General features: G+C 33.9%; 1 protein-coding gene across 3 annotated transcripts in view; it reads right to left on the bottom strand.

Moving 5' to 3' along the window:
* The window catches only part of LOC101901406 (peroxisomal acyl-coenzyme A oxidase 3), a 35328-nt gene extending 25253 nt beyond the window's left edge, over positions 1-10075 (bottom strand). The window contains exon 1 of one of the 3 annotated variants that reach the window (XM_020035262.2): positions 9820-10075. The gene's annotated coding sequence lies outside the window, so the exon portion shown is untranslated. The remainder of the gene's footprint in view (positions 1-9819) is intronic. The other 2 variants (XM_020035261.2, XM_005179106.4) reach the window with 2 other exon arrangements.
* Positions 10076-15352: the final 5277 nt, after the last annotated feature.

Below are 15352 nucleotides of genomic sequence, written 5' to 3'. Positions count from 1 at the left end.
TTACTGCTCATTTGACTGGAAGATTTTGCTACGATTTTTACCATATTAAAAATTAATTTGATCCCTTATATGGCGATAAGATTGATATATACTTTTTAATAGATTTGTATAGCACATCCACACAGTTGAAGCCCACGGTTTAAATATTGAAGCCCACTGGTTAAAAATGGGTACAGGTATTTTAAAACACTTTAAATCGACCTGTACGTGAACACTTATATCAGTCATATCTGTGAATAATTATGCTTGGGAATATATGCATAATAGACAAAAACTACGGGCCGGCAACGCGGACCGGGCCAGCTAGTATAGAATAAAACAGAAAAAAAAATAAAATAAAACAATTGTTGCATGTTTTAAACCTCTATTTGACAAAATAAGACTTCGCTGCAGAATTTTATTCCGTGGGAAAGGATGCACAAGGATGCTTTCCGTTCACTGGGAAGTTCCCATTGGGGACACAAGCTGCAGGTCTTCAGTAAATTCGGTTGAAAAATATAGACTTATATGACGCATTGTCAATACCAATAATTCCTCGGATCTACAAATACCAAACTTAATAATCCCCTTCACATTATAGTGAAGGGTATACAAATTCACTATGAACACTGGTTCGCGATCTTCCCTTTACTAAGCGACAACATGGTTAAACTTTAAATTTATTTAGTCAAGATAATCATACTCTTGCTTTTTCGACACCGTCAAAATACAACAAAAATGCCAACATTCGAAATGCTTTTGTCAATGGCGAATAAAACTATTATTGCGCGAGCTGCAAACATTGGCAACACTTTTACGCTGTCGACATAAATGGAGAAAAAATAAGCTTATGACTTCATAGGGAGTCCAAAATGATCAGAATATTTGTGACGATAATGAAACTGAAAAATGTGAACGCAACAACAACTACAACTTGTATGGCGAAATAAATCCACAAAGCAAACATCCCAAAAAAGTGGTTAAATGAAAAAAAATGTTTTTTTCATTCAAGTGATGGCTCTACTCGGCAAAAGTCGGCCTTCATGGTTCACTCGATTGTTGTTGCTTTAAAGATATGCTGTTGCGGTAGACGTTTATTTTCTAAATTATGCATATTATACAGCAATAGATCCAGCAGTTTTCCTACACCCAAAAAATAAAAAAACAAATACAGACATTTTGACATTAAACTTAAATTATTTTGAAATTTGTTGTATAAAACTCTACAAAATTTGGTTCATATGTATGTCAACACCTGTAGGAAAATTAAATTGTAGTTCACTCAATTGCAATATGTGGTTAGAACTTTCAAAATACTTATGATTGGGAGGCTGCCATAATGGAGGGCGATATACTGAACTTGACTTGCTTTAACATATTAACCTCATTTCTCAAATTCGTGGAAGATAGATTTACTACGACATACAGATAGACGTCCACGACTTAGATTTCCATGCTGATTGAAAAATGTATTATTTGTGGACTCTAAAGTGCCATTTCGAGAAGTTACAAACGTTACCACCACCATACCGTTGCGTAGGGTACAACAATTGCATGGATGTTTGTCACAAACCCCAACTCCAACGACCATTACTAATTGGGAAGTGTACGGCACACCCTATAATGATGACGCTCACTTTGGATGTGGCATGTTCTGTTCGTTATTTGTATGGCTGTGTGTTTGTGGCAAAACGAGTGGAATGTTAATAGAATTAAAAATTGAAACAACAACCAAAAAGGGATACCTACATATTATGAAATCCATTGTATATACATAGGTACATATGTTTGTTTGAATGTGCGCACTATACACATATACACTCCAGTCAAATGAAATGTGTGATTGTGCGACTGGCTGGTGGGGGAAGTGCGTGTTTTTGAGAAGTTTTCTGGGTTTTTTTTTTGTAATTTGTTTTAAAATTATTATTGCGATCTTTTAATTGTATTGGTGACGGTCAACATGTGTGCTAGTAGTTCCATACGCGTTTGAATAAAAATTCTGGTGTACTGTGGCAAGCCGTTCTGTTTGGTTTACTGCATAATCCCTCTCCGCTCATTAAAAAAAAACCCCACCCATAATTAAATGCTGTTCTTGGTGTTTGTTTAATTGAAGAGAATTTCAATTCATTGCCCACCGCTTTGTCTGGCCTTACGTTGTCGGAACAAAATGTTGCATATAATTATCATGGAAGTTATCTATCTGTACTTCCGGAATGAAGTACTATGAACGAATACCTGAAACTCAGAGGTGTTGGAACAATAATATGGCGACAAATCGTAATGAACTTGCGATTATAAACTCTTCCTAGGAAATTGGTATACACGATAGTAATATTTGAAAAAGTCGGAATTTAAAATAATTTAATCGGGAATAAGTTTTGAAATTCACGATTTAATTATATTCTTAACATAAATGGTTTGGCTTTGGGTCAAATCTAATTTGTTTTCTGAGCTTTTCTACACTTTAAAACATTATAGGAAATGAATTTATTGTATAACCTCTATCCTTAATCAATAAGTAAGTTTTTCATAAATTTTATAACCCTAAAAAACCAGTTAATATTTCAGTTTTCCCTGGCTTTTTAACGAAATTTTTTATTGGGGTGAACTGCTAAAAAAAGGGGTTTTAAAATATATGTTTTCTGTATTTTGCAATTTTTTTTTATTTATCAATAAAAATTATTCCTCATAAATATTAAAACAAGTGGACACCATAAGATTAATTTAATAAAAAATAATTAAATGAAAATAAACTGAAACACAGTTTACATTAAAGCTCCGCTGGTGTTGTTTGGTAAGGGGTACCGTCTGTAAAAACAGGGGATGTGTAATAAAACAATTTAGAAAGTTTCAGTCGATGTTTCGCCAGATATATGCGCTTAGCATTTGGTCACTTGTTTATGCATACCTCTTTTCGGGAAGGAACCAAAAGATCAAATCTAAATATTCCAACTTACATTAGAACTAAGAACTGGGAAATAAGTTCTCATTTTATGAAGGTTATAATTATTATTTGTTATATTCACGCGAGAAATAATTGCGTAGACGAAATTTGAAGAAAATCGGAAATTGATTTTAATCTTAGACATAGGGTTTACCTTTGGGTAACACAAAGGACCAAAAGGTCTCCGAGTGGAGTGGTTGTTTTTACAACCAATATTTTCCATGATCGCTTTGACCTAAGTTTGACATTAATATTACCATGGATCAAGTTTGGGCTACACCGTGTATTAAAATCATCCTATATGAGATTTATCTATGACATATTTTTGAACTTTCTAGATGAGAGGTACCAGAAAGGGTAGACCAAACTTGCTTTAATATAGCCAGAAATATTTGGATGTGTCAAGTATGTCGAATATAAGGCACTGATTACACATTTAACGAGGTTTATTATTATTATTGCCAGTTTTCGCACCTGACCTTAGTTTTATTACCTAAATATTACGATTAGTCAAGTTTGAAATATATCTGTTACTCACATCGCTCAATATGAAATTTGTATTTTTCGCAAAAAATTGTTTCTTTTTTTTGCTAAGAATATTACGATGTACAAGTCTTGGATTAAATCTAAAACTTCTTTCGAGAGTAATCGGTATCAAATAATACAGCTGCAGGAATGGAAGCATTGTAGCATCAAGTAAATATGTCCATCTCTGTATTCTCTGTAATTTACCTTGTTAATATGCAGAAAAATATTAATTGTGAAAAATTATGCTCAAAATTTATCGGTTGTGACACAGTGCAATTGTTGCTTTCGATTTTTGATACTAGTTGGGACCACTGCGCAGTATGTGAGTGTATGGTGTGTCAAACAGAAAGGTAAATAAACAGATAGAACAAGTAAAACAGCTGTAAGTTCTGCCGTGCCGTTAAAAATTCTGTTAAAATCTTAAAAATACCGAATGTAGCTGTTATATTAGGGTCTATACGACCTACATAGTAACTTTTGTCATAAGCCATTGCAATATTCAAATGCGAAACTTAAAAAAATCGGTGAATAATGTCGCTATAATCATCAAAATACCGAATGTCAGGAGGTATCAGAGGCTACACGAAGACGTGGACCTGCACATACAATTTTCTGTTTTAGCCTGTAGTATCCATTTCGAACTTCAAATGCCAATTTTGAAACAATTCCGAATATCGGGAGGTACCATTATATGGGGGCTATACCAAAACGTGGACCTACATGTCTCATTTTCAATACCAAAAGTCCTGCAGACAATATACATTTGAGTAAAATTTTATCAATCTACTTCAATTCGTTCGGAAGCTGGAGTGATTCCACAGACTGATAGACGGACGGACATCGACATAGAATTTTATCCTGATAAAGAATACATATACTTTGTGGGGTCTAAAATGTATATTTTAAGGTGTTACAAACGGAATGACAAACTTAATATACCCTCCATACTATGGTGGAGGGTAAAAAAATTACGTAAATTTTGACATTTTGTCTGATCTACACCGTTGCATCATGTTAGTACCATCTATTATTTCATCCGATAAGACCAGAAGATTTCATCAGTATTATCAAAATGTATGCTGTTGTGGATTAAACGTATGAAAACATAAATAAATACAAAAGAAAGCCCTATTTCAGGATTTTTTAAATGTTTTTTTTTATGTACTTTGTATTTTTTGTACAATTATTCCAATTATTATTGATATGGCCTACATATAATTGAACCTCTTGATTGTAGGTGCCTAGAAGGTTTTCAGCACATTTTTCATTTTGTTATTTCAAAACTTAGCTAGCTTTCCAACAATGGTTAAAAGGTGCACTTAATGGTTAAATAGAAACGCTCAGGGTATGAAAAATTCTCTCCAACCGTACTTACGCATATCCATATGACTAGTACTTTTTGTTTATGTTGATTGTAAACCAAAATATAAGGTCAAACTGTTGATATTGATGCAGACCGGAGAGTATGTGATAGACCGCATAATGCTTTCCAAATGAGTGATGAGGTTCGAGAGTTCATATACAACAAAAAGTTAACTCGCTCAAGTTTGGAGGAAATCGATGAGAGTATAGATTTCATTTTTTATAATCAACCGAATTCAAATATAGATCGCTCACCTACTTACTAGGCAATTAATACTTATATTTTTAGTTTAAATGTTTATTTTCCAAAGGTTACTCTTCTAAATAATCATAGTCGTGTTGGGTATCAAAAAGTCGGCACCGCCCGATTTTTGTCTTTCGTTACTAGTTTTGCCCTAAAATGATGTCACCATATTTGCCTATCCAACCAAAAAGCCCATTACTAAATTATGTATTGTTATACCCTCCACCTTTTAAATATATTAACTTTCTCATACCGTTTGGAACATCCCTAAATATTCGTCGTTGACACCGTAAAGTAAATATATATGTTCATGATCAGCATAAAATTCTAAATCCATACAGTATGTGACGTAGAGCTTCTAAATTTAGAAGAACAATTTGTATTGTGTCTAAGATGGTTGGTATTGAAAATGAGATATATTGGTCCACGTTTTGGTATAGCCCCCATATAACAATACCTCCACCTATTCGGTATTTTCATGATTTTTGCCACATTTTTTTCACACATTTCATTCTAACGGTCTTATTGGTACATTTAGTTTAAAGTGGAACACGTTTGAATTCAGATACTTTTAGATAATGCTTTCTTTACCGAATGGTGGAGGTTATTAAGAGTTGGTTCCGGCCGAGCTTGATGTTTTTTACTTGTTTTAAGTACATGTTGTATCCTGTTACTTCTTACAAAATAAATATATAATACTAGCTGGCCCGGTCCGCGTTGCCGGCCCGTAGTTTTTGTCTATTATGCATATATTCCCAAGCATAATTATTCACGTACAGGTCGATTTAAAGTGTTTTAAAATACCTGTACCCATTTTTAACCAGTGGGCTTCAATATTTAAACCGTGGGCTTCAACTGTGTGGATGTGCTATACAAATCTATTAAAAAGTATATATCAATCTTATCGCCATATAAGGGATCAAATTTATTTTTAATATGGTAAAAATCGTAGCAAAATCTTCCAGTCAAATGAGCAGTAATTTGGAATTTGATGTATTTTGTATACTACATAATTGAGGGCTGAATGATTTAAGAATAGCCAAAGTTAATTACTTTTTTAAACCCATTAGCGACTTAGATTGTGCATTAGAGTCCTCATAAGTCCCCCTAACCATGTCAGTCTGTTTGTCCGCCAAAAGGTGGACTTGAGAGGGTATTATAACATGGATAAAAATTCTAAAATTTGTAGATATGTTGAAATTTTAGTGTAAGATTTTCACCCCCCTAATACGCATTATTAGCCAAATTCTTTGAAATGTGGTTAAATTAGGAGGTACCTTCTTTATATGGGCACTACTCCGAAACATCGACCTACATTGAAAACTTTCTTCTACCCCTTATAATCCAAGATGACAAATAGAGGCCAAATCAAAAATATAGCAGAACAATATAGCATGTCATAGCATTTCGCGTGATTTAAATAAGTAAAAATAGTTTTATCCACCTCATAATTGAGGGCAGAATGATAAGATGGGAATTAATTTTATTTGTCATTTAAATTGTAAGTTGGAGACCCCTTAAAGTCCATATTTTCATCATAGGATAATTCAATGATGATTAAACAAATATTCGGTCCCGTGCTACTTTCTTATATTTGTAATTTGTTCATGTTTCCACAATTTATTTCATATGGATGCACATCCCAAATCTACGTTCCCAACCAATATTCTCTTGGGGGTTAAAAATTGAATAGAATACAAAATTTTCTTTTCTGACCACACATTAGATGTGAAAGTGGACTTGGGGATACTCCAATGTGGGGACTTTACTTAAATTAATTCCTATGTGGCAATTATCTGTATGATGGTTCCCTACCCCAGGGTGGCATAAATAAAATTTTTTAGCCAAATCAATTGATGAATTTGGTCAATACCAATATGGGCCCTACTCTGAAAATTTCAAATTTTATGCGAAGAGGTTATCTACCCCCTTAGAAACAAAAATGTCAAATAAGGGCCAAAAAATGAAAAAAGTGGCCGGCCAAGACCCCAAAAATAACTTAAATCATAGATGGTTATATAAATATGAAATCGGGTTGTTCCCTTATCCATGAGTTATGATCGATATAAAGACCTGCAAAAGTGATTTTAGGTATTTTGAATGTTTGGGAAGAATTTCTGGAAGGATATAAAACCTTTTCTTACTAAAAGTCCCATTCGCTCTACTATTTTGCACCTTTTATTTCAATATTGGTATATTACTTATTATTCTCCCAAAGAATTTTGCATTTTGAGCTCTCATTGGACGGATCATTGTCACGCTTTGAAATGAGCCCCATTAAGCTTTTTCGGTCATTTTTGTTTGTTTAAATGTGTTCGCATCTTTCAGCTAACCCACGATGTAGGCCCTGGAGTTGAAAGGTAGATGTCAGTTAACATCCTATTTCGCACTTATTTCATTTTTTTAGTGAAAAATTATTCTTTATTTTGTTCACAAAAAATCCACTGAATTCAATATGATAATACAAATTGAAAAAAAAAATTGACAAAAAAAAGAATAACAAATTGAAAAAGTCTTCAACTTTTTCGCTGATTTTTTACAGCAAATGTTTTAAGATCCTTCCTTACAAAGTTTGTCAATAGAATGTACTATTACTTTAAAATTCGATTCCATTGAAAATGTTTTTTTTGATTTTTGCAATGAGATCTCTTTTTCATGATTTTTCAGCGATTTAGAAAAAGTAATTATCTTTTAACTTTGGTGTGACCGCGTTAAATTATTTCGATATCATCTATTCCGTTTCGCCACCACATAATTCGCTACTACACTTCCATGTAACCCGCCATCAATTTCAGTTCTCAAGAAATCAAGTCAATTATAAATTGGTATAAATATTCGAATTCAAAAATAAAATATAAAAAAACACTACAAATGTACATTAGAAAAAAGTAAGTCAAAATGGAAAAAAATCATGCAAAATAAAACATTACTATTGTACATTTCAAAAGTCAAAATAAATTGTTAATATATCACATTTTTACGCGATTTTTTTGGATATTATCCTTTTCGGAGAGTAGACAACTCCGAATTTGTGTGAATCGTTAAAATTAATCCAGCGGTTCTTAAGTTATAAGCGTAGTAACTAACACAACTTACATTTATATATATAGATAAACTGTTCGTGTTTTTTGGCTTGTTTGCCCTTTATATTTCAGTTCATTGATGAAGCAAAGGGTATATAGTTGTCATTACTTGCAGTGCCAAAGGTGATACATGTGCTTACAAATTTTTTACAGGTGTACTTACATACCTACACACATAATTACACATGGATGCATACAACTCATTAATGATTTCTAGACATTTATTAGCAGCTATATCCTGCCTGAAGCTAAGTTCCACATCTGCTTAACTATTAAACCACCACAGTTTGAATTGGTTATTTGAACACAACACAATTAGAAATTAGAAACAAAACATGATGTTCAAACAAAATATTCTCCCCTACATTTAAACGGTTTTAAATTCTGCAAATCCCAAAATCAAAACATTTGCGAATTCTCTTCGTTATTCTCGGTTGACAACAACACTATTTACCGTTGTAATTTTACTGAATTACATCACCACGCTTCAATGGGAAGGCAATCAAACAATCCCCCAGTCACCTAGATGTTCCACGGAGAATGATGCCACCGCCTTCGTCGTTTCATTGAAAAATGAAAACACAACACCAAAGAATAACAAACAGGATTTCAAAGGGACGAGTATGGTTATGGGGGTGCGTGGAGGGAACGTGAGGATGTCGTGTTATTGTTTAAATTCGCCTGTGCTCACCGAACAACCTTAAAGTAATCCATGTTATCTTTCGTGCACGAGTCGTTTATTTATCTTTAGTTGTTGCATTGATGAATGTATCTACTGAGTATTTATATACATATACACACACACGCGTATGTATCTATGTGCCTGTGTAATTTTGTAAACTACATTAATTGTGCTGGTAAGAGAAGCTGCAACAAGTCTCTGTCTCAATGCCCACATTGTAAGAATGTAGTACATACTTTCTAACTGTAGTTACGTACATGCCTACTGACATACAGATGTAGTTTGTACACAAACATCTGTACATGCCCACAGTGGTGGATTTTGAACGTTCTACTGCTACTCAGTTTCAGAAATCTTTTGCCGAGAGCACTCGTCTGTATCGTCCGGACAGACTACACATGTGTATCGTCGTATGTATATAGATACACAAAATCGTGCAGAAATAAATGGCCAAAAAAGAATTCAACATAAACACATGATGTGCCTGTCTGCCTGCCTGCCAGGTCCGAGAGTAAAAATTTTGGGCTTGTTTGTGTGTGCGGTTCACGTATGTTTATGTTCACGCTACTTTTTATGATTATGGAGACAGATCTGTGTTTTTCGTAGCCTCCAGTGTTTGCCTTCCACAATTTTGTGTTAGCCAAATGAACAAAACTCACAATAACAACAACAACATACGGGTAGTGGCGTAATGAGGAAATGGACGAGGGAAAAAGAAGCCACTTCAGATAAATTATTTTTGCGAAAACACAAATTAAAAGAATCTCTCGCGGTGTCGGTTTGCCTACGTCACTTGTGGAGTTCAACGTGTCTATGACGAATCTCTGCGCTACACTTCATGACATAAATATTTACAAATTCACATTCACATAAATCAATATTAACCGAACACTTGTGTTTTTGCTAGGAAAATTCATGGAAAAACACCATTTTTGGGCCACACGAAATTGTTTTAGTCACCTTTCCGGAAGGAAGGAAAATTAATCACATCACTCACTCACTCACGTTTTTCTTTTCGAAATAAATTTTATCAGCTGTGGGTATTGGGTGTGTGAAGACTGAGTTAAAGCTCCGTGCACTTTTATTTTTGCGATGTGATTTTGAGACTTCTTTCTTTACAATTCACCCGCACAAAACCCGACACTACTGGCTGTAAATTATTCACAATTTTGTTTCTCCCTTAGTTTCGGATAAAACGACCGGCAAATGCTTCTAACATCTGGCATGTATTTGAGACAACTGAAGTTTGTCGATATGAAAACAAACTTGGAAGAATACAAAACACTACCTTCGGCAGAACGCCACACAGATACACACATTCACAACTACGATGTTTCAATGCCAATCAACCTTCCGCACATCGTACACAGATACTCTCACGCAACTAACACAGGAACAAGTCGAAGTACAGTGGTCCAAAGCAGAATTTTTAAATAATGTACATAGCGTGGGTGCACAATTCATATTGGCACTATTGTAAAAAGAAATTTATATTACCTTCTAATACAACGTCAGCTATCTTTTTATAAAATTTCGCTAAGAAAATTATTTATTCCATTATAATTTACGTTTTGTCTATGAAAGCCCTCTAGCACGAACGAGACGATGTATGTTACTATGTTAAAACTAAAGGTAACTATTTATGCCGTCTTGGAACACATGAAAGTGGGGATGTTAACTCGAATATGAAATAAATTCGCTGTATTTTATGTTTTTCATACTTGTCTGAATGAATTAGCCTGAATTTAACTTATGGCAAAACCAGAAAGGTAGTTCAACTTCAAAACGAAATAGGAAAAATTCAACTCTGTGCTGAAGTCTCATTGCGTCAAAAAGACTATTAAAACATGCAACAATTGGTTTTGTCAATTTAACAATTTTACTTATATTGGTAAAAAACACACGCACAGTAAGGTCGAAAATTTGAATTTTAGTTGCAATAGAATTATCACGTTATTTTCTTTATTATTCAAAACAAACTGTGAATATGTTTTGACAGAATAGAGGCACCAAAAAATCGTTAGCAAACTCATGTTATCATCCCGGTGAAGGAGAGGATCACTTGGTGTTTTCAACCTTTCGATACGACTGGTGAAAAACAATTTTTTTTTGTAAGGAGTATTCTTAAGTAAATGAGAATCGCACACTCTTCTAGCTTTCCCAAATATTGCAAGTTACCAGCACGTTTCAGCTAAAATCTCACCAAGTTATGCAAGTTTAAACATATCACATCTAAAAAAAAGCTATAGGAAACATGTAGAACTTGGAAAGAATACATACAACCAAGGCTCAATAAGAAAGGTTGCTCAACTTCAAAGAAACTAGAAAATGCAACTCTGTTCTGGAATCTTATAGTGTCAAATAGACTTTTAAATATGAAACAGTGGGTTTTTTTTAAAGTTCGTATATTGGGGAAAACCGGCAAAACAAGAATGGAATTTTGGATGGATTAACAAAACAGTCAATCAATTTGAAATAATTTAAAATTATTGTATTTTTTTTTTCCAAACCATACACACACATATAAACAACTAAAAAACATTAAGTTCGGCCGGGCTAAACTTTTAATACCCTCCACCTTAGGGTAAAGGAAACATTAGAAGAAATGTGGCAAAAACCATTAAAATGCCGAATATCGGGAGGTATCGTTATATGGGGGCTATACCAAATCGTGGACCTACACATGCAACGTTTCGCCAACGGAGCTAGAACCCATTACGACCAACAAATACCAATTTGTGGCAAATGTGGCAAAAATCGTCAAATTACCGAATATCGGGAGTTATATGGGGGCTATACCAAAACGTAGACCTATAATTACAATGACTCACCACGTGAACTGGGACCCATTATGATCTACAACTACCAATTTTCATAGAAATTCGTGAAAAAAATGTGTCAAAAACCATAAAAATACCGAATATCGGGAGGTACCGTTATATGGGGGTTATACCAAATCATAGACCCATAAATGCAATGTTTCGCTACCGGAGCTGGAACCCATTATGACCAACAAATACCAATTTTTAGAGAAATCCGTGAAAAAAATGTGGCAAAAATAATCAAAATACCGAATATCGGGAGGTACCTTTATATGGGGGCTATACCAAAACGTGGACCTATACATGCATTGTTTTTCCACACGTACAGGGACCTGTTATGACCTACAAATACAAATTTTCAGACAAATCCGTGAAAAAATGTGGCATAAAACATCAAAATACCGAATATCGGGAGATACCGTTATATGGGGACTATACCAGAACGTGGACCGATATATTCCATTTTCAATACCAACCATCCTAGACATAATACCAATTGCTCTGCTAAATTTTGGCGCTCTACGTCAAATAATGTGGGCTGTATCGTGATTTCAACAGACAGGCGGACATGGTTAAATCGACTTAGAATTTTATGCTGATTATGAATATATATACTTTATGGGGTCTACGACGAATATTTAAGGATGTTACAAACGGAATGACAAAGTTAATATACCCTCCTTTCCAAGGTGGAGGGTATAAAAATGTCTATATGTTTTGACAGAATAAGGGCACCAAAAGAAAAAACTGTATTTAGGGGAAAAAACTGTATTTCTGTAATTGTGCCATGCTTACAACTTGCAGTACTTCTAAGGAAAATGTGGTGATTAATTCAGTGAAAAATTAGCAGATAATTGTCAAGCTAAAACTTAAAGCAGTAAATAACATTTGGCGGGCTAAATGTGAATCTTAATCATAATTAAATCATCATTTAAGGCTCTATCAGACTCAATGTTTTTTTTTTTACATTTTTATGGTCAAATTTTCTATATGTAGAAGTTGAACATATGATGTAATACATGGACGGCATTTAAGCTGTGAAATACATGAGTAAAGTACATACGTGCTTTTTCGATCACAGCTATCGCCATTTAAATCGAAGAAATATAAGTTAATCAAAATTATTTTTATGCATAAAAATGTAAGATTAGATTTGCGGAAAATGCGACTATAGAATATTTTTTTTATAAAATACAATGTAGCTACAATGTAACCAAAGGAAATACACATCGTTAAATTGCGATAAAATCATTTTTAAAACATCTGACGCCTTTGCTTGACGGAAAACCACGCAGTATATCATATTTTACTTTTTCAATTATTTTTGTAATGTATTACATTAAATCGTGGAACTGTATTTACCCCCTTTTTTGCATCCCATTCACATTTAAATTTATTATATAAAATTGCAATTCATTTGAAAAAAAGTCAATTTCTATTAAGAATTACCAAAATTTAAGTTTAGAAAATTCCGTTATGATTCTTAAAATCTGGAGGCAAAGTTATATGGACAAGATTTATCTACATATAAGAAAATTCAATTTCTTCGAAAGATAGCGATTACACAAGACAAACGGTCAGAGATAGATAAGCTGTAACATTACTCTTTCGAAGAGTTAAAATAAAATGACAAAGTTAATATACCATCCATAGTAAAGTGGAGAGCATAAAAATGTGAATTTTTTTGCATTCGTAATCAGAAATATAGCTATGCGACAATTACTGTAAATATATTTTTGCAGTTGGTTTATCCACCGGCGACAATCTGAGAATAAATCAACTGAGCCATATATCCAACTGCCGGCTTCAAAAGAATCGGAGATGGTTGTTGTAGTATTTGTGAGATGCTTACCCGCTTCGTGTGTGTTGGAGAACCACTGCGGTTCTGAAACAGACATTTATCTCACTGAGAAAAAAAAACTATCTTTGCGATTAATTACGTCAGGCATCAAAACAATCGAAAATGCCGGTGAGCAACGCATGGAAATGAAACATTTTTATATTGGTGTTACAGTGAGAGAGAAATAAAATTCTATTTTGTTTCATTCGAAATGGTTGGCAACGCCCTTTTGTGGTCTGTTTCGAAATGATTGGCAATATATACACAGTTTTCCAAGGGCATAAATATTCAGTTCGATTTTGGTCGTTATTTTAAAATCTTATTACATACATACTGTGGGAGAATCTAAAAAAATGAAATCCTTAATATGTATGTAAACAACGAATAAACAGCAAAAATTATATCTTTTTTTTATTTTGATGGTGGGCAGAAAATATTTGGCGAACGAAATAAATATTGTATGGCAAATGGGTAAATCTATATTATTTTATGAATACTTCTACTTTAACAGCGTATTCAGCACACCAGTATAAAGCATGAAGTTATATGAAAGTTACCCATGGTAGAATAACAAGGTAACCCTTTCAGGCTAGCTGGTATCACTTTGATATGTCAAAAAATTGTTGTAATTTGAAGTCGCCTTTCATTTACACATTAAAAAATTATTGCATGATTGCATGATTTTAACAATGCAATTGATAGAAAAAAGAGATGTTAGGTTTTTATAGAGTATGAGGGAGGCATAGGTAGTATGGTGATCCAAAATTCGGGGATATTTGAAATAAGTGAAACAGGGAAGCAATTTCATATAGGATATAAACCGATACATGGAATTTCATCATCTTATTTGTATGATTTTTTAACTATGTTATATACTACAGGGCTTCAACAGTGAAAGGTGAATGAATCCAAGGCGTATTGGATTGGTTTGGGGAACAAAATATTCGTCCCGTACTCACCTCAATAACCAAATGTAAAAGAGTTATCTATATATTAACGACTTCCTGTAAGTCTACTATACATTATAAACTCAGACCCCTGTATCTTCTTCAATCTTTGATCCAAATCTTAAGTAAGCCTGTGGAGTAAATAGACCCTAAAGTACCTTGTAGGTAGCAGGTCCCTACATTACTGAAAAAACGAGAAAGCTGACGATTTGGCAAAAGAAAAATGACACACCACAGAACCACCACAAAACCAACAAGTTAAAAAGCAGTAAGTTCGGCCGGGCCGAACTTTGAATACCCTCCATCATTTGGAACAAATTTGGAAATTTTCAAAAAATAAAATCTTAAAAAAATTCTGTTAAAATTTTAAAATTACCGAATACAGCCGTTATATTGGGGTCTATACGACGTGGACCTACATAGGCATTGTTTGTCATAAGCCATTACCATATTGAAATTCGAAACTTGAAGTAAACGGTGAATAATGTAGTTAAAATCATCAGGATATGGTATATAGGGAGATACCGTTATATCGGAGCTGTGCGAAGACCTGGACCAGCATAGACAATTTTCTGTCACAGGCAGCAGCACCCATTACGAACTGCAAATACCAAATTTGAAACAATTCCGGTGAATAATGTCGCTAAAATCATCAAAGTACCTTTATATTGGGGCTATATGAAAACGTGGACCATTTACGAACTTAACCTGCCTACTGGAAAAATAAACATGTGTGCACAATTTTAGCCTTGTATCTCAATTCGTTCGAAAGATAGCGTGATTACAACAGACGGATAGACAGTTAGACATCGCTAAATCGACTTAGAATTTTACGCTTATCGAGAATATATATACTTTGTTGGGTCTGACATGAGTATTTCGAGGAGTTACAAACGGAATGACAAAGTTAATATACCCTCC

This window comes from Musca domestica, unplaced genomic scaffold, assembly GCF_030504385.1.
Source record: "Musca domestica strain aabys unplaced genomic scaffold, Musca_domestica.polishedcontigs.V.1.1 5, whole genome shotgun sequence".
Classification (NCBI taxonomy): domain Eukaryota; kingdom Metazoa; phylum Arthropoda; class Insecta; order Diptera; family Muscidae; genus Musca; species Musca domestica.
This window is presented reverse-complemented; position numbering and strand designations above follow the sequence as displayed.